Source organism: Cinclus cinclus, chromosome 3 (genome assembly GCF_963662255.1).
Source record: "Cinclus cinclus chromosome 3, bCinCin1.1, whole genome shotgun sequence".
NCBI lineage: Eukaryota > Metazoa > Chordata > Aves > Passeriformes > Cinclidae > Cinclus > Cinclus cinclus.
In genome coordinates this window covers 48,956,475-48,976,835 of record NC_085048.1, presented here as the reverse complement: position 1 = coordinate 48,976,835, position 20,361 = coordinate 48,956,475, and positions in this window count along the sequence as shown.

Below are 20,361 nucleotides of genomic sequence, written 5' to 3'. Positions count from 1 at the left end.
CTGCACTGTCCCTGTGCCAGCGTATGCTGCTCCAGCAGCAGCAGTGGGAAAAGAGAATGCGTGTCTGTGTTTGTAGCACTCTGAGAAAGAGCCTAAACCATTAGCAGTGGGCACCCTAACTGGAATTAACATTAGAGAAAAAAAAATATGCCTCAAAAATAATAATAAACCTGTTAAATACCTGTTAAAAACTACAGTCTTGTTCTTACTGGGCCAGTCCTCTGGCCCTTTTTGTCTTTGACCCTCAGTCAGCTCATTGCAGCATGCATGCCCCTGACACAGCAGTTGAGAAATGCCAGCCTAGAACTGGTGAAAGGTATCATGACACACACACGGGACACATACACACCTATGTCACAGTTGTCACACATAACAGAGTATTGGTAGATAAAACAGGTTCCTACTTACATATTTGAAAATGCAAAAATGCAATTACTTCTTTTTCTGGGTCGATGCAGACTTCTGAGAAAATTTCCTTGGAAACAAAACAACTGGTTCCTTATGAAGCCCCCAGGTTCTTAATCAGAGCCTCATTACAACACCAATTAATGGGTTTAAGCACAGGTATACCTGGTGTGAAGAACAGCAGAAGGACAGTACATGCCTTCCCCAGGGAATAAGTTTTGAAAAAAAGATAAAGTCTGATACTCCCACATTTGTAATTTCAGTGTTATTAATATTCTAAATACAGTCTGTGAGAATGGGTAGCTTATAAGGCAATTGCAGGTATTATTTCATTGTATTTCCTGTTAAAATTACTGTATTTAAATTTAATTATTCTTACTGTGTCTTGCAATTTTTTTCAGAGTAACTCTATGGAAATTATAACCATGAATTTATAAATAAAACAGCCTCAGGGGAAACTGTGGTTTAGTATGTATGAGGCAGTAAATACAAAGAAAATATTTTCTCTTAAAATTCAGTGTATCTTATATGCTTTTCCAGCAAAATGCTTAGATCCCTTAGAAACACATAAACATATCAGATTCACTCCACAGCATTATTTTGTGCCAGCAATACACATTTTCCCTTTCCTTTTCTTTCTGCTTTGTGCTCACTTGCCGTTAACTCACTCTATACACAATTTATTTATGTATGTTCAGCATAAGCACGTTTATGCATATCCATTGGCACTTTTTAAAAGGAAGCCTCACAGTACCTGGAAGCCACATTGCTCACAAGACAGATTTTTTAGAAAAATCTGCCTTATTTGTAGCTGTCAGCACTTGTATGTTCAAGGGTGCGTCTAATTTTTTTGCCTAGGGACAGTGAGTCAGAAACACAGCTGGGCCTGCAGTCTGTAAGAAGGTGCACAGGTCATAGAACACTTTCCCTCCCAGGACAACAAAACCCACCCTTCTCCTGTCACGTTGCTGGGTGGATGACAGCACTGATGCCCCAGAGACCCAGGGACCGGGTGAGAGCTTGGAAAGGCAGGAACACACTGGGAGCTGTTGCTGTGAATGCTAACTTGTGTTCTTCCACGTGTTTCAGCAGGGAACACACTTCTCCTGGTTATCCTTCAAGCTCAGTGGACACATATCAGAGGCCCACAGGCATTGCCTCTGGGAAGAGAAAGCACCCATACAGAGCTCTTGTCTCTAGCTGCTTTCACTTCCAGGCTCTTTCATGCAACAGAGATCATTTTTCAGTGAATAAACCACATCATCCTGAAATGCAATTCCTTGGTAGTTTAAACAAGCCTAGCTGGGTGTGTATGTGGCCAGAAAAGAAGCTGGCTCAGGAGCTGGACCGTTTGCAAATTTATCTTACTTAGCAAAAAAGATTAGCTAGCTCAGCTGATCCCTGGACCAATGCAATTTCCATGTATGCCAATGTCTCCAGGAAGAAGGTGCAAGAGCATGCAGCCAGGAAAATGAACACAGGACTACAGTAGCTTAATCTCTGTAAGCCTTGACAGCCACAAAACAGTTTGGCTTCCAAGACAATTTAAGACAACTCAGGTCAGATGCTGCAACCCTACCCAAAGTTTTGTGTTGCTCTCATGCTGCCACCCATAGTGTTCATATTGACCTTTGGATATGTCAGTTTGGTAGGCTCTCTTCGCAGAAAAATAAATCACTAAGAAAAGTGTACAGTTCTCTGCTCCTTTTACTACCCCAACTAGCTCACAAAAAGGGTGGGCAAAATTCCTGTGCCAAGGGAAAGAAAGGTGAAAGCATGCAGCTGACAGCAGGAAGGAGATGCCATGGGACTGGACCACCACCAACCTAGCCTGACCTCTGTCACTAAGGAGTTGCACACCCAAGCTGTGGGTAAATTAACATCTTAAGGCAGAAGAGATGGGCAGTGCTGCCAAAAGCAGCACCTCTGTCACCACTGAGCCCCCAACCTGGGGCTGACAATTCCTGTGCTGCTCTCCAGCAAGTCTTACTGATCCAGGTTAAAACTAGTCCAGGTTAAAAAAGACATATTTCCCAATATAACTTTTCAGTTCTATCTGAGATTGTGACATATTTTTTTCATAATAAAGTGCAAATTCAGTGCTAAGCTGTGGTATTTCTGATATCTTTCTAATGTTGCCCTATGTCTCTGAAATGAGTACATTTAAATGGCCTCCACAGGAAGAACTCTGTGACTAGAGTCAATAAAAAAGCTACATATAAAAGTAGTACCCTACTGTCATGTGCAAGGAATGTATTTTGAATATTTTTTAATATCCATTGCCTAAACAGCATCAAAAAGTTAATTTTGGCTTCTACATTAAAATGCAGTTTTAGAAGATACGGCCACATGGCATTTGTAAAATAATGCAACTATGCATTTGCTACAACTGTAAAAATACTTGAGGCATTTTATACTTATTACTTAATCCTATATACTTACACTAACTTCATTATGTTAATGGTCCAGTGTATTTCTTATTACTTAGCTGTATTACTCTCAATTTCATTCCTCAAGAATATATTTAAATAACATTAACACAGCCTAAGTACCACATATACATTTTGGGTTAGATATACAACACTCCTTAGCAATTATAAGCTTGTAAAATAGCAAGAGGTTAGGCAGTGAAACTAACTTGCACAAATAGATGACCTACATTTGCAAAAAAATTTTCTTTCCTTCCTCTTTTTTCGACATATAATTTCAACACATTTGGTACTTTCCACCTATGTAACTTCCATGAGGACTCCATAGGAAAAGTTCCACACAGCATTACAAGACATTATACTTTCTGTATCACATTCAGAAAAGAGTGTATTATGTTACTTAATGGAATGTGCATAAATGAAAGTGTGTGTGATTATATGTACTGACAACAGGATGTGTTTTTCTTGATATCTGCATAAACATATATCCTTCCATGTACAGCGGCAAAGGATTTTCTAGTGAACCCTTTTTTTTCCCCTGTTGCCAAAGCCAGCTCTGAGGAGGAGGTCTGTAGACTTCAAACTTACACACATGAATTCAGGCTGGCTGGAGCTACCTGCTGCTCACAGGAACTGGAGTCACCCCAATGCAGCTGACAAGTGAGCACCATGTCAGGCACACCTCCTTATTCTGCCAGGAGCAGCCCCCAAGCAAGGCACAAGCTGTGGTCAGGCAGCTGTGTGGAGAGGTGGGAGGCACAGCTTGCTTTGTCCTCAGCCGTGTCAGCTGAATCTAGAACACAGAAGAACTCTATGTTGATATAGGCAGACATTAAAATACATATTCCATAATTCTAGAACTTAATTTTGAAGTTATTTATCTCAGCTCCTCAGATTTTTAATTTGCTTTGTGGAAGTCACTAGGTGCTTCTTGAAGCTCACAGAAAATTCTTCCAAGCCTCCTAACTCCTGTGATTTATAGCTCTTCGTTTGTTTCCTCATTCTTTCTCTAAGCATCTGAATTTCTGAATTCCAAATGCTTGCACAAGTCTTGGTTTTTTTAAAAATGTGTGCTTCATTATTCTGATAAACAGATTAAACTGTGTAAGTAACACATAATTCATAGTATTACCAAATATAAACTAATGTTCCCTTTAACAAGAAAATACATTTGTTAAGATTATTTCATACCACATTTTATTTAGAAATTTGGGCTTCTTAACTGCATCTATATACTCTGACATGCTTTTTAACTTTTAGCTTTTAAAAGTTGCAAGCTACTTACAGGCAAAATCATTATGCATGTGACTGCATATCCATGTCCATTCAATGGCATTTCAGTCACTCATTAACTCAGAACATTACTGACACTATGAATAGTGCAATTGAAGCTCTCCGCTTGCTTTTTTGTCATTCAGGCAAAATGTATGCACACATTAACTAAAGCCATTGCCTCTTTTTTCAGCAGTATGTCAGAAATCAAGTTGAATCCCTTGTCTATTATTGTCTTCTCTCCATGCATCAGATGTACAATTATCAGAAGATACAAATTATGTGCATCAGTGGGAAAGGATGCTATTTTCTATAAGAATAGCTGTAAGTGGGTGGATGGCTTTAGTAATGACTGAACAAACTAAATTGTAGTGTACTACAGCAATGAGCAATACAAGAACAAATTTTGGAAGCCTTCAATTGTTTGGGCTAAAACTGTGTGGGATGCCTCAGCTCAGCGAGAGATACAGTCCTGAATTTATAAAAAATTCCATTCTCTTCTTTTCCCTATCTGGCCACTTCTTTCTGATTTCAGATGGACCTGGTGGTTACTGTTTAGAAACAAGAGGTGCTGGAAAGGATTGGTGACAATTCCAGCTGGAGTAAGCAAGTTGTGACCAGATAAGGGCTTTGTTTCAGCCCTTTCAGCCATCACATTTGGGAATTGTTATCCATAGCACACAGGCGTTTGCAGGATGCCCACTGTAGTGTGTTGATGCTGGCTGGATGCCAGGCACCCACCAAAGCCACAGCTGAATAGGGGAGAGAAAATACAACAAAGGGCTCATGAGTTGAGGTAGGGATAGAGGGAGATCACTAACTGAATACCATCAGGGGTAAAACAGACTTGAATTAGAGATATGAACTGAATGTATTCCTAACAAAATCAGAGCAGGATAATTAGAAGCAGAACAAGACCTTAGAAACACCATATGCCACTCCCTCTTTCCCAGCTCTACCTCCTCCCCCAGTGCTGCAAGGGAGACAGGGAATGGGGATTATGGTCAGTTCATCACACGTTGTTTCTGCCACTGCTCAGGGAGAGGAGTCCTTTCCTTGCTCCAGTGCGGGGTCCCTCCCACAGGAGACAGTTCATGAACTACTCCAGTGTGAGCCCATCCCACAGGAACAGTCACCCTCAAACTGCTGTAAGGTGGGTCACTCTTCCACGGGGTGCGGTCCTTCAAGGACAGGCTGTTCCAGCATGGATCCCCCATGGGGTCACAAGTCCTAATCAGGAAACCTGCTCCAGCATGGGCTCCTCTCTCCACAGGTCTGCAGGCGTGCCAGGAGCCTGCTCCAGCACAGGACTCCCATGGGAGGCTGGAGGGAGCACTAAGGTTTTGCCATAGTGCTAAAAAAATCCCTCTCAACATTTTAAGTTGGGCTGAAAACTTTCATATTCACAAGCATTGTATGAATGTAAGCACTTTGAGAATAAGGACTGAAACCCTAATGTGGGAATTCATGAAGGAAACCAGTGTCAGGAATAGTGAAAGGCTACTTTTTCTCATAGCCATCACTGTCATTGATACATGTTTCACATCAGGCTGTTTCCTAAACTGCTGACTTTAGCTACAGACCAAATGCTGAAGTCCTGTGGGAACACAATATAACTGTTTTCTAGATGATGTCAGTTCTGTAACACAGGGTGCCATAATTTCTTCTATGCAGAATATAAAATATTATTCATGGGTGTCATGGGCAAAGAGCTCATTGTGGCTAAAAATTTTGCTTCCTTTTTGCCTTCCTGATGGCTGTCATATTCCTGATCGTTGTCAGGAGAGATGAACCCGAGTGTTGTCTTCACCTCTGTGGTACGTGGGTTCAAGATCTGTCAACTTTTGCTCACATAAAAATTATGCAAATGTAAAGACTGACCTCTCTGGTGCTCTCCCAGGTAGTCTTTACTGAGCAATGCCCACTGTATTCTACTCTGGTCTTCAAAGCCTTAGTGGTCTACACATTAATATATAACCAGTCTAAAATGGGCATAAAATTTCCTAAAATAATTTCTTCTCTTGTCAGTCAAGGAAAGAAATAATTCATTCACCATGGACCAACAGTGTTCACTGAGACAGAGCAAAGACAGCCCCAGGTTACTGAAGTGACCTAGTTTCATCCTATATATTCACCACAGAGCAGCAGTAAAAATTCTCTGACAAGTCATAAGAAAGACTGAAATTTGGAAGTGGTAAACAGGAAGTTTTATAGCAGGAAGAGACAGCCAAATGACACAATTATTTTTTAAAATAGTGTACTACCTTGAAAAAAACTTGATGGGTTTTTATCAATGCAAGTGTTTGCAGTGGACACTTCGTTAGTCAACAGCAGTTCTTCATATCCCTGAATGAATTAATTCTTGCTTGTATGGAATTAGGAACATGAAGCTGACAAGGTGTCTCAGCCAAAGTTACCAGAGAGATCCCAGCTACTTTATGTTGATACGTCTATTGTCAATATCCTCTGCCAAAATCTTACAAAAATAAGGGAGAAAGTTTACATCAAGCTGTAACTGGTTTTGTAGTGCACCAATACAGTACTTAATATGTTAGAAATACACTATTAAGTTTTTCCTGCACTTTCCTGTTGCCAAGAGAGACAGCAGGTGACTCTCCTGGTACCTCTGTTGTCAAGGCTTGTCTATGACAGTATTTTCTTTGATGAGAAAGCTTTTATTTTGGCTAGAGCCCTAGTTTAAACCTGTGGATTCTGGGCTCTCTAGCAAGTATTATACAGGGCTATGAAGCAACAGCTCTACAGAAAGTGGCATCTTGCACCTTATATGATGACTTTATATGAAAGCTTTTCTGTTGTCCTGGTCAGGCTCCACTTTGGTATCATCCTGCACATCTGGGAAAGAAGCAATTCTTTTGTTTGTATAACATTTTTCTGTGTTATACATACAGGATATCTGTCTGAGAAAGAACTCTTCCCGTCATCTTTCCACCTCCCACACAGACAGAATTAAAGGAAAAAAGCTTTCCATAAGACTTGATACAAATAAAAACAATCCATCTTTCGATTTTTGCTCTCCTTTTCCTCTTGTTCCTCAAACCCTGGTGATGGAATTAACTGAGTTCTTAAATTAAGAGAAGCAAAGTCACAGACAATAGTGGTGTTTTGTTAAATTATTTTTTTATCGACTTTATTATTTTAAGACTATCATCTTTTGCTTTGGATATTGTCCTTTACTAGGAAGAAGGAATGCTTATCACATAGGATGATGCGTCAGCTAGTACAAGATGTGCTAAAGATTACAGGATAAATGCTGCAGCAGTATACACTGCTGCTTAACCCAATAGCCACATGCCAAAAGTAGAGTTTGACCAATCCCAGCAAAAACAAGGAACCAGAGGGAGGGACGTGTCAGATAACCCTTAAATAAAACCAAAGCCAAAACCATAAATAATGCAAGATAGTGCTTGTTCCTAATACTTTCTTTTGAAGCTAGTCAGAATGGATTTGCAAATGCATTGTTGGAGTGAGCTCAGGCTGGAGAAGAGAGGGCTTAGAGGGGATCCAACAGCAATGGGCCGATACCTACAAAGGAGTTACCAAGAAGATGGAGCCTTGTAGTGGTGGATGGCAGAAGGATTTATGGCAGTGGCATAGATGGAAACGAGAGGTTCCAGATGTATGTAAGGAAAAACTTTCTCCAGGAGGACAGTCAGGCAGAGAATCAGCAGGCTGCCAAGGGAAGCTGTGCTGCCTCCATCACTGGAGGCTTTCCAGCCCTAACCAGACACAGCTTGGCCTCACAGCTGAGCCTGTTTAAGGCAGAAAGTTGGTCCAGAGGCCCTCTAATTACTGAATTACTGAATGACTCTAGTAATGATTAGAATTACAAACCTGTCTGGGTATGAATACTTTGTGCTGTAACTACTTAGATGAAAAATATTTTAAGTAAATTGTCTTTTGGCTTAATAAAGAGATTTTTGGCTGATGTGGTCTATTGACTTCATGTCTAGTATTAAGATTACATAAGACATTGTAGGAGCTATGAGAGAATGGAATTGTCATCAGTAAAAAATGGTTTGCTCTAACACCTGGTCTTCCATGTGTAACCCTGTCTTTTCCTTACAAGTGGCATGGAGAAAAAAAAAAGCATGAAATAAATTTTGCGTATAATAATGCATGAAATTCCTTTCCTTCTTGGACACATCTATTGCCTTAGAACTATGGGGGAGTAAGTCATGCAAAAATGGATTAACATAGACATATATAAATTATTTCTATGATATGTAATCCTGCTTTTAGCAGTCATTTTACCAGAAAACATTACAAGTGTAATTTCCCAAATGATTTGAAATATAACTTTCTGTGCATTTCTTTAAAGCTGATCCATGAATTTTAAGTTTAAATTTGTAGTTTTTGTGTGAAAATATGTTTGTTCTCAAGTGGGACAGAGGCACCAAAGTAGAAATGCTGCAGAGGAGAAAAATAGGGAAGGGAAATAATAATTAAAGAAATATCTTAGAAGGAAATAATAGATTACAGGTTCATTACCACTGTGGTTTGGTTTAGGGTTTTTTCTTTTTTTAAGTTTTTGTTTGTTTGTTTTTTAATTAATGTGCGCAAGACTGAAAAATAACATTCTACAGTCCAAAGGCACTACTGTACAGAGACACTCTTCCTACCTAAAGGGTTTGGGAAGCACAGAAAAATATCACAACGAATTGGAAAGGATCCAGGAAAAGAGAGAAATCTTTGTTTCATTATATAATAGTGAGGTAGTAATACTTGGTGGACAAGTATTGTAAAATTATGAAGATGGATTTGTCACTTGTTAGGACATCAAATCTTGATTGCATTAGTATTATGTAATTACTCATAATTAGTATTATGTTCCTCTGTACACTTGTCTTGGGATCATAACATGAAACTGGTATCAGTAAGAACTTGTGAGAGAATTGTAAAAACTGTTTTCTCTAGGTGATACAGGTTGAACTGAAGATCTGAAACTGTCTTTGAAAAAGAAGGATATTCAGTCTCACTAGATACTCTGATATTATGCCAAACCAAAAAATAACTGTGTCATCTATATTCTAAATTAGATCTATACTATTAGAATTACTGATTCTTTGAAGTGCTGGATGTCAGTTAATGAGGTTTCTCAGTAGTATTCTGTATCACCTCTCTATCGAACACAATGCTGGTAGTTTATTTTGGTCCTTTCCTAGGATGAAATAATGTTCGGCTCATTCCTCTAGTCCAGGACTAGTATCTGGTGAAGGCAACTTCAGAACTGTGCTCACTGAGGAGGAATAAAATTCCTGCAGAAGCTGCAGGAATTCAAATAGAGGTTAGTATTTTTCTCTTCAGACATGTCAAACCCATTCCATTTTTCATACTTAGTTTCTCAAATATGGAAATGTTTGAAGCTGCAGAACTAATCTCTCCTGAGTAAAAATGCATCTTCTTTTTTGCATATGGCTTTCTCCTCTCTCATTTATTTTTATAAAAATGGTGTGAGAGAAGCACATGTTTTCAATGGCACATTCCATAAAACATGTCAAGTAATTTATTATAAAACTATTTTAAAATTACTTGGGTTTTTGGCATTGCATTTGTTTCCTTAGCATGGGTACCTGATAATGATGAAGACAGATGTGAGATACATCAGCACAGTATAGAAATTCTAAGATATAAGCATAGAATTGAGTTTTTTATTTATACACAGATACAAAGGTATAATAATCTGTAAACCTTATTAATAAAAAGGAAATGCATTTAATATAGTTTATAATTGAAGGTATTGATAGCCTACTGATGGCATAATATTTAGAAAGTTCCTGATATTTTTATAAGAAAAACAATTGAAAATAAGCATATTAATATTCTTTTTAGTGTCTGTTCATTGATTTTTTTTAATTTTTCCTAAATACTGCTATCTGGCAATGCTAAGCAAGTTCTCTAAGGTGCAATTTGGAATTATATCTTTCTTTCTCCAAGGGGAAGTCTAGCAGGGAAGTAAATACATGATGTATTCCCATTCAAACAATTTTTTCTTTTTGCAACACAGAGGGCATTAACCTGCACACTAATTTGGACTCTCTCCCAGCTGTTGACACCAAAATATTTACAAAAAAAAACAACAAGAAATTTACAATCAATTTAACTAATTATTTATGAACTAGCTAAAGTACTTGAGGACTAGAATAAAAAATAGGCAGTAGAATAGTTTCCTCAATTCTTCATGACTGAAAAGGAAAATAAATGGAAGGCAATTTACAAACTAAACACAAAGATAAGAGCATAATAATGTAAGGCTGACTGATAATTCTGAAAGAACTGGTTTGTGATGAAAAGTGAGTTTGAGCGGTGGGCAGTATTTCTAGATCAGACACTTTTATCCCTGACTGATGTTAGATGAGAGTGGAGCAGCTGAATTATGTATTATCAAATAAATATTAATTTATTGCATGAAGAATTAAAATACTCTTTTAATGAACAAACACTTGTGTATATATTTTCCAGTAGTTTTCATATTTTGCATATCTACCAGATGACAACAAAGTCTCTATATTCTTTCTCTAAATATCACATCTTTTACTTGACTTAGATGTTCCCATTCCTCAAAAATAGAGTAAGAATTGTGCCACAGTCTTTTTACTCCGAGAATTTTATTTTAGAGCACAAGTATCATATTCTTGTGCATGTCAAGTAGATTATAATTTAAACTGGAAGCCCCTATTTATCTGTGAATTTAAATAGCGTGGTTATGAGCAATAATAGAAATCACTGTTTCCTTAGAGTGGCTTTCCATCTAGGCAAGCACAAGTTAGTATTCTTCCCCCTTACATATATGGGTTACATGTGACCCTGAAGGTGTTTTTTAACACTAGTATATTACAGAGATTTATCTTTTAGCATCAAGGTTTTTTTCCACTATATCTGCAGGACATGATCTGAGCCTATTTTTATTACAATTCCTGCTCTGGCAAATTTGACATCTCTCCAGAGAACACACTGTATGACAGCTACATGGGGTAGAATCAGTCACTTACCTCTCAATATCTACTTGGCCTTGCACTCTGGTTTGGGTGCATGCCAAATTGAGAGCTACTTGCAACTATGACAGACCCATTTGTGCTGCAACAGAAGATCTGGCTTAGAAAAAAGGGTTCAGAAAGGCAAATTTTTACCCTGAAATAAACCAAGTGCTCGAGATTTAAGATGTCTTTATGAGGGCTGACATGATTTAGAATATAAATGTGTGAAACTAGTGTATGACCTCCTTCCCCAGGAAATTTCCCAAGACAGTAGGTAGTCATTAAGCAGTTAATTGTAGTCCAGCACCAAAACGCTTCTGTGGCAAACAGTGCAGAAATCAGCTGCATAACCCATAGGAAGAGAGCCTCTCCATAGATATGGGGTTTGTTTATTACAGGAGACCTTTAAAACAGTGCTCTGGTTTTAGAAAATGAAAGTTTGTCCTCAAGTAACTGTGCAGAAACCTGGCACTAGAAATTACACATGTAGACTTCCTAGGTACTTTAGAAGAAACGTGGGTGTTTAAAGATAAACTGGACTTTTCAAAAATACTAGAATTACCTTATTTTCTTCAGTTTGTTTTGAATACTATGTTTCAAAGGCTCACAGATCTTTAGAACCCATAAGATTAAGGTGTTATTATTCCTAGAAAGTTTACTGTGCTTCTTGGATTTTCAGTCTCAAATAACTAACCAGTTCTGATAAGCTTGGCAAGAAAAAAACCAAAACCAAATAACTTTGGACTAATATTAACCCCTATGAATGTCATACCTGAATGATGTTTGAGAATGCTATAGATAACTGTGGAGAAATTATACTCCTGATTAAAACAAAATCAAAATACTTTATCCTCCTGTGAATTGTTGACAAACTGTTTGACTAAATATCAGCTAGGAAGTGGGCTACTAAAAGATTTAATTATTTTTTATTGCTCTGAGTTCCTTTCAAAAACTCTCTGAAAGTTACGGCAGGCTCAAAAAACTAGATAGCAAAAATCCCTCATTGGAATGTGTTTCTGTATTTGGCTGGTAGTGTGTGGCAAGATTCTGATCAAGTGAAAGCTGATCTTAAATACCGGGATTGAATATTCAAAGCCAAGAACATTCCTGCTGCATTGAGGCTCTAATCACCAAGCTCAGTCTAAGTGGATGAAGACTTGAAGTTAATTCCTTTTCTTGCCCTTCAGGTTTTCTATTTCAGAGACACCACATTGCTCTGTCACACTCTTTGACTAAAAAAATTATTTGTGGATAACTCTTGATATTCAAATGCTTCGTTTTATGGCTTGCCCTTCTAAGCATCATAAATATTTATTTAGCTTTATGTAGTTCTAGTCCTACAAATTGTGAAACTTTTAATGTTCGAAACATAGATTTATGTGAAAATTGATAAACTGCTGTGAGTAACTAGCTCAGCATACAAAGAGTTTTAATAGTTATTTCAGAATTATTTTCTTAATATCTAACAGGATATGTTTACAAGCTAGTAAACTATATTTTATTATCATAATTAGGGAAACTTGTAACTAAGATGTAAAAATGAATAATGATGTAAAAAAATACTATCAGTGATACATAATTTTTACAATTTCGCCCTAGTGTTTATAAATTTCAAAAGATGCTTATGAGCATTTTATATGCTTTGTGAAGAAGAACATAGCTCTTATTTGTTTTTAAGTACTATTCTGTAATGGAAATTATCTATACCTTTTATTCCTAAGAACATTTTCAATACATTTACAAACTTTTCCCTTAATAATAAATACTGACATTTCGGTGTTTATAAACTAGCTTGATTATGCACCAAACAGGATATGACGCACTTTATGAAATGTATATGCATGATATACTGAAACACAAGTTTATGCTGATTTGGGGTAAAATGTATTTTTAGCTTTTGAGGGAAGCTCCTTCCCAAAGTAAATCTCTTACAGAACCACGCATATGCAACACTAATCTTGATCCCTTCCAAAGTTTTAAGTATTATTGAGGGACTTAGGCTCCTTGTCAGGAGCAGGGAACCCTACATTCTGCTGAATGCAAGCTGTGCTGCTGCTGATTTGAAGTAGAGCTTAATGGGACATTTTCAAGCCTGCTGCACTTTAATGCAGATACATGACACTTATTCACCCCTCAGTTCAAATCTGGATGTCTGGCAAGCAGGTCTCAAATCACCACCACTGTGAATAATAATGGAAAAGTCACCAGATAATAAGCATAGGCACTAGAACCTACAATAATTGCAGTTTGTCTGATTTGGGGCAGATATAACTGTTCTGTTTTCTCTACCCCTAATGGTTTTAGTTACTGTATCGGTTTCATTAGACTACACTACAGTCAAGAGCTGTGCTTCTTGATTTTGACAGCTTAATTGAAAACTAGTAATAATCTATATGTACTCTTCTTTATCCTCCCTTGACCACAATTTCCATGGAACACTTCTATAAAATGGCACTTTCAGTCAGCAACCTGCATATGCAAATAAATCTTAAAATACTGCAGTTTTCAATAGATTTAATTTCAAAAGAGGCCATTGCCTATTTGATAGTAACAAAACCTTTACAAAAGCCTTTTTACTTGAACATTGAGACTTGTGCACAGCTTTTGGGACTTCAACATAGTTTTAGTACAACTGTCAATTTTCTGGGAATATGCCAGTTTATCTTTCTTCCTTCTTGAAGCATAACCAAAATCCTCTCAAGTCTCCAAATCTGTATGCTCAAATCCCCCAAAATACACTGGCAAGATACAGCAATTTGAATTCATATGTGTCAAGGAATAGACCAGAGATAAGTATGTGGAACAGAAAATCCTGAACCAATGTTGGAGATTAATTAGCCACATTCAAAGTAAAACCCTTCAAGCAACCCATCTCCATTTCCAATAGCATAGTGAGAAATACAGATGACAAATGTTGTCTCTGTTGCTCTGCAGAACAACCCTGAGGGCAGGATCAGAGCTACACCAGCCAGCTATTTGAACTTCCCAACTGCAGCATTTCTGTGGCTGCTTCCAACTGATCCCATTGGCACTGAAGGAAAATGAAAACCTGAGCAGTCCTGGTGCTTTTGGTGCCTTTACAGGCACTGTAGTAAAACTCAGCATGGCTTTCAGCTGTCCTATCCAACCTTCCACTGATGACCTCACAAACAAAAAATACATTTTATCCAATATGCCTGCTCCAAGACCACATGAGTTTTATAGGCATCCTGAAATCTGAATGACTACATGTATGGGACAATATGAATGCCAGCATAAAAAAATAGTGAACTGAATCCTTGCCCTGCCTCACTCTGTACCTACGCTCCTATAAACACAGAATAACAGAATGGCCTGGGTTGAAAAAGACCTTATAGAACACCGAGTTCCAACCCTCCTGCCATGGGCAGGGACACTTTTCACTAAAGCAGGCTGCTCAGAGCCCCACCCAGCCTGGTCTTGAGCACTGTCAGGGGCGGGGCATTCACAGCATCTCAGGGCAGCCAGTTTCAAGTGCCTCACCACCCACACAGTAAAGAATTGCTTCCTGACATCTAATCTAAACATATTCTCACTTTGAAGCCATTCTCTCTTGTCTGTCACTACATGCTCTTGTATAAAATCCCTCTCATTTTTCTTTCAGGCTCCCTTTAGGTACTGGAAGGCCACAATTAGGCCACCTTTATGCCAACTCTTCTCCAGGCTGAACAAATCCAGTTCACTCAGCCTTTCCTCACAGGAGAGGTGCTCCATCCCTCTGATCGTCTTCGCTGGTCACACTGCTTTGGATGCAGCCCAGGATACAACTGACTCTCTGGGCTGGGAATGCACATTTCTGGGTCGTGTCCAGCACCATGGACAGATACGAGATGTTAGAGCGAGGCGCTGAGAGCTGCATAATTCAGAAACTGGGGACAGTCTCTCTAGCTGCTTTTTCCTACTGAGGATTTTTCCTCAAAATGCACAATAGATGTAATAAACATCAACTGGCAATAATGATGCCAAAATCAAACAAACATCATCAACCAGCCAGATTTTCCCAGGAAAGTCAGTGCCTTAATCACAGTTGTTTAGGATTTTTTATCACATATTTTTAATCTGAATAGTATTTTTATTGGTCAGAATGATTTTCGTATTTTAACCTATAAAGCTGATTTTCTCTAAAAAGAGAATAAGTGCATTACATTTCTGTACAACAAATCCAGCATATTAAAGGAATGTCAGGATTGAGATGAGCAATTCACATTAATATACCAAAGTAATCTTTACCAGTTGCTACTAAAAGGCCAAGCGGACTTCCTTGTATTTGTTTCTTTACTGAGCTCACTGTAGCACTTCCATCACAAAAAAATACAGCCTCACTCATGGCACTCCCATTTAATTAAGTCCTTAGAGAAACATTGCAGAAGTTAGCAAAATTACTTAATGCATCCCTGGGAGAAACTCCAATAGTCTACTAAAGGTCATTGTTCCTTTCAATAGGAATGCTTTCATTGTAATGAATATTAACATGACTGTATTAATTGAATTAAGTGAAATGTATTAATTTTCTAATCTGAACAGTCTCCTTAATGAGTTATTATCAGAGGAGCATAAGAATGTAACAGACTAACAGTCTGTGATTAAGACTTTCAAATTCAACTTTACTTAATACATCAAATTTTGCTCTGTCTGCTATTTTGTCCATGAGCAAAACCAAAAATGCTTTCTAACCTACTGAATAAAACTGTCTTAGGCACATGATTAGATTTATATTCCAATGTGGAATGCAAGACCGGACATCTCCTCTGCAGTAGATAATTCCACATAATAGAAAGTATGCTAGATTTAACATATATTGATAAATTTGCATTTTCTTGTGCAGAAATGTGCCTACAACTTGAGTTTTAACAGAGAAATTAAATTAAGCTTTCTCTGCATCCCTAAATTTATTTGTAGTATTAATCTAGAAAAATTGATTTGAAACATTAAAGTCAGGATTTGGTCTGATGTATTTCAGGGAGTGAAATCAACCAGGTTGATTTTAAAAAGTTGTGCAGGAAAGGGTGGTAGTTCTTTTCACGTCTGCTAAATTCACTGTAAGAGTCCTGCTGGGCAGGCCTGATTTGAAAATCATATCCTTTGGCTTCTTATTCTTTATCAAAAAGGCCAACCCTGCCCCAGAGGGCCAAAACTTAAACAACAAGACCCTTCTGTTCCTTTCCTCCTCTCCATCTACCATTCCTCTGAGGTACTTGCCTTTGGCTGAGCTTCCAGCTTCCCAGTTTTAGGTCTAATTTTTAAGATCTGAAAAATATCCATAAGTTAAAAAAAGAGAACAACATAAAATGAGAAAACTTACTAAGAAGAAGATTGAAGGAGTAGCTTATCTATTAAATCTTTGCAGGTGACATGAGAGACTACAAGGATTGTCACATTCTATTGAAGGACTTTATTGACAACTTAAACCAAAAGTGCACCATGTGTTAAAAAAACAAGCCCAAAAACCTCTTGAAAAGGCAAAATGAAACATTATTTTGAGTCAGAAGGCTAACTCAAAAAAGTATATTTTCCCATCCAAAATACTGTCTCTAAGCCAGAAATAAAGCGACTCCTTACCAAAAGCCTGTGCTGAGAGGTTCCATAGGGTTACATGCTGCATCTTGGTGCAGATGGGTGGCACAAAATATTCTGTACAGGTACTATTACCATTTAAATTAATCTTCTGGCTTTGTAATGACCAGTTGTCATTAATTTTCTGTCTGGTGGTAAGCACTGATAGCTTTAGTTGTCTGTTTTGATGGGAAAAGCAAGAGAGTTGTTTTGTTTTTTTTTTTGTGTGTGGCTGCTTTCTTGATGTTGGCAAAAGCTTTCCTGCCCTGATAAACTAGAAAGGGACCAGACTGAAATAGTATTTGACAAGGAAAATGTTATGAGAACTAACAGAAACAGTAGTAGCAGTAAGATTCATACTTAACTGAGGATTCATCCACTCTTCCCCATTTGTGCAGCTGAAGAGAACACAAATGTATGAGATCTTTTCTGAAACATGAGAAAAAATATTTTACACTAGGCAGATTCTTCAAGCATCTTTTCCCCAGCTGTATCTCAGCAACTTCCAGAAAAGCATTGAGGGATTCAACCAACACTTCCTTTGTGTGACTTCTCTCTCTAAAGGACAGTCAGGTGTAAGCAGTGAGATATTTTTTCCCAAAGCATTAGTTGCATTCCTGCTTCTTCTGCTGCTTTGGGGTTTCTATTTTTGCTTTGTCTGTAAAAAAGGTCTGTAATCTTAATTTTCTTTAAAATAAAACTTCTTTGCTGAAAAAAATAGGTACATGCTTAAAAGCAGACAATTTAAGTATTTAAAGAGAGAGCCATATCAGAAGAAAGAGCCTTACACTTTTCCTATTGATCTTCTTCAACTTTTCCATCCTTAACTATTCCTTTTTGTTTGAAATTAAAATAAAAAATTCTTTACTGATTAAAACTAATTGATGTGAAAGACTGGATTATTGTTAATTTTTCTAATTAAAACCTATATGCCTCCCACTGCATGTGATATATCCTCCAGGTGAGGATAAAAATATTGTCAAGACAATGTATAAGTGGATTTAAAGAAAGAGAGAAATATCTGGAGATAGTTGCTCATGGGAATCTTTTTCTGTGCATCCTTACACATCTTCACAGTATCTGGATTTTATTTTTTCCAAAGAATCAGCAAAAAACCCCCCATCTTTCAAATATGCTTGTTCACAAGTTGCAGGTAAAAATATCCTCTCCTTCATCATATCTTGACAGTAGTTCCAGTTTGGACACATGCATGATATAGCATAATTCCTTTTAGGATTTGGCGACCTAAATTATTTTCCTCACGCTAACAGTTTCCTAGATGGGCAAAAAGACATAATAAAGACAACTTTATCTGTATCAGAAAAGTGTTTACCATTCTCTGCTTTCTTATTTGAAAAATTCAATTTGTGCCAGGTTTTATAGACACATTAGTTCAAGATTTGCAGGGGTAGAGTCTCACAAGCTTTGAAGGCCAAATCAGTGTAGAGCCATAAAATTATAAAACCAGAAAAGATGTGAAAACCAAAGATGTACCAGGTAGAGTCATAAACCTGTGTCTGTCACCCTGTGCTACTGGGTCATATTGACTGAAATCTTACTTGCATACACAGAAGCAAGAATGTAATGACTGAACTACTCAGATGGAGTATCCTGAAATGTTGATCTGATTGCTCACCTTCCATAATTGTGCTAACCCACAAATTAAAAGGTCATGAGATTATTTCAAAGACATTAGGGTGTTTAATTTTTAGTTTTGTTTGTTTCTTTTCCTCCCCCCACATATTCTTCATGACTGTATTTGTGACTATAGCAAGACAATTTTGGGCACTCTGATCCTTTAGAGATGAGGAAATACGCCTCTGTATATTATGATCTACACCTAACAGAAGAAGCCTTTGTTACTTGTACACTTTTGAAACAAAATGGTTTTGCATGATTTCTTACACAGAAACCTCAGCATCCTAGATTAACCTCAGCCTTAGCAATGAGGTCTTTATGTTAAAGTAGGACACCATGGGCTTATTCAGTTATTATATTCCACCAGGTTTGTTTAGACCAGAAAATTAAAGCAGGAATGATAGATATGTTTAAGCTGTGTTCTTATTTTGAATATCTTATTCTGTTCTTTTAGATGGTGAATTCTTAATTTATGAAAATAATTAAACCTACATATAAACTGAAGGTATGTATATAATAAATTATTAGTTAGAATTCTGGTAGAAATAAAGAGGGTTTTTAAAGAACCTCAGTATTTTTAGTAACTAGTTCCTATATTTAGTATTTTAAAGTATTTAGTTACTTTGTTCATACACATATGAAAAAAAATTTTGAAAATTCTGTTTGGAGTTGTAGCTGCAGGCTTATAAATTGAATAGCACAAACCTGCAAAGACCAGTGGGTCATATTTTTCGTTAACTGTCCCTTCAGAAAAAGCTGCCGACTTCCTGACATCTTCAGAGTTGTCAAAAGACATTAGCACAAAGCAAGCTCAGCCCTTGTAACACTTTGTGTCTATAAAGAATCAGAGAGGGAGTTTTGTGCCTGTGGCTTGAAAATGAGGCATACAGTGATTGCACATATTTATCTTAGTCAGAGCTGTGATGAGGTAAATAAAGGAGGGTTAGTGCACACAGAAATCTGTAATCCATAATATTCCCAGCAGATTGAGTGTAAATGAAATTTTTTCCTGGTTATTCAAACCTCAGTGATAGTATTTAATAATTTTAGAACACATTACACACATACCAGAACATTTGAACTGCAAATATGCAAATAAATAGATAGGCAGTAGGATACAGAAAAAAAGGCACAGGTAGATTCCCACACAGGTAGTGTTGGTGATTTTCCATCAGAGAAAGCAAAAGTATAAAGTCCTTCCCACATGCCACTAGATATCCATAGCAAATGTTTAAAAAATGCAATCTTAAAGCATATATTCACTGACCATATTTTCAAAATCATAAAAAACGTTCCATACACCTACACCAAGCGCACTCCTACACAGTGTCCATAATTCCATGGAGACACAGGATAGATACAAACTGTATCTCACTTATGTAAGCCTGTGGTGACAGGGACACCAAAGGTTTCACTGTGCAGCTCTGGGAGCAACGATCCACGTCAGGAGCCCTGCCTTGTTCCAATGCTTTGCACACCCTTCAGCAAACCCTGAGCGCCGTCTCCTCTTTTGCCTCTGGATGGCTTCAGCCCAAGCCCTGGGAGACCTTCATTGCGACAGATCCCACTGTACTGGTGAGACATTAAATCCCACCATGGAAAAAACCCACTAGGACCCTGACTGCGCTGCTGAATTGCCTTCCTTTACATCAGCAACCTCAAAGAAAACAGGCTCTATCCTACCCGTGCACACCTGAAAGGAGAAGAGCTCAGCAGTCACCCTCTGAGCTCCAAAAGCATAAAATGTGTAAAGAGAAGCTTGAAAAAATCTGAGTAAGTTAACTATTAAATGACACATGAAATATTGGCAAAGAATATTTAATCACTTCTAAAAAAAAATTAAAATCACCTAGACAAAACTTAGTATTTGGCATCTCAGTAGAAGAAGGAGACAAAAATTGAATGCATTTGAACGTTTTGTCAGACATATATAAGCATATATAAGTCACTTCAAAATGTTTCAAAACTATGATTTGGGGCCAATATGAGCCACAGCAAAAGTGGTTGCTTAAAAGAAACTGAAAAAAAATCCAGTCTTTGTCTCAGAGGAA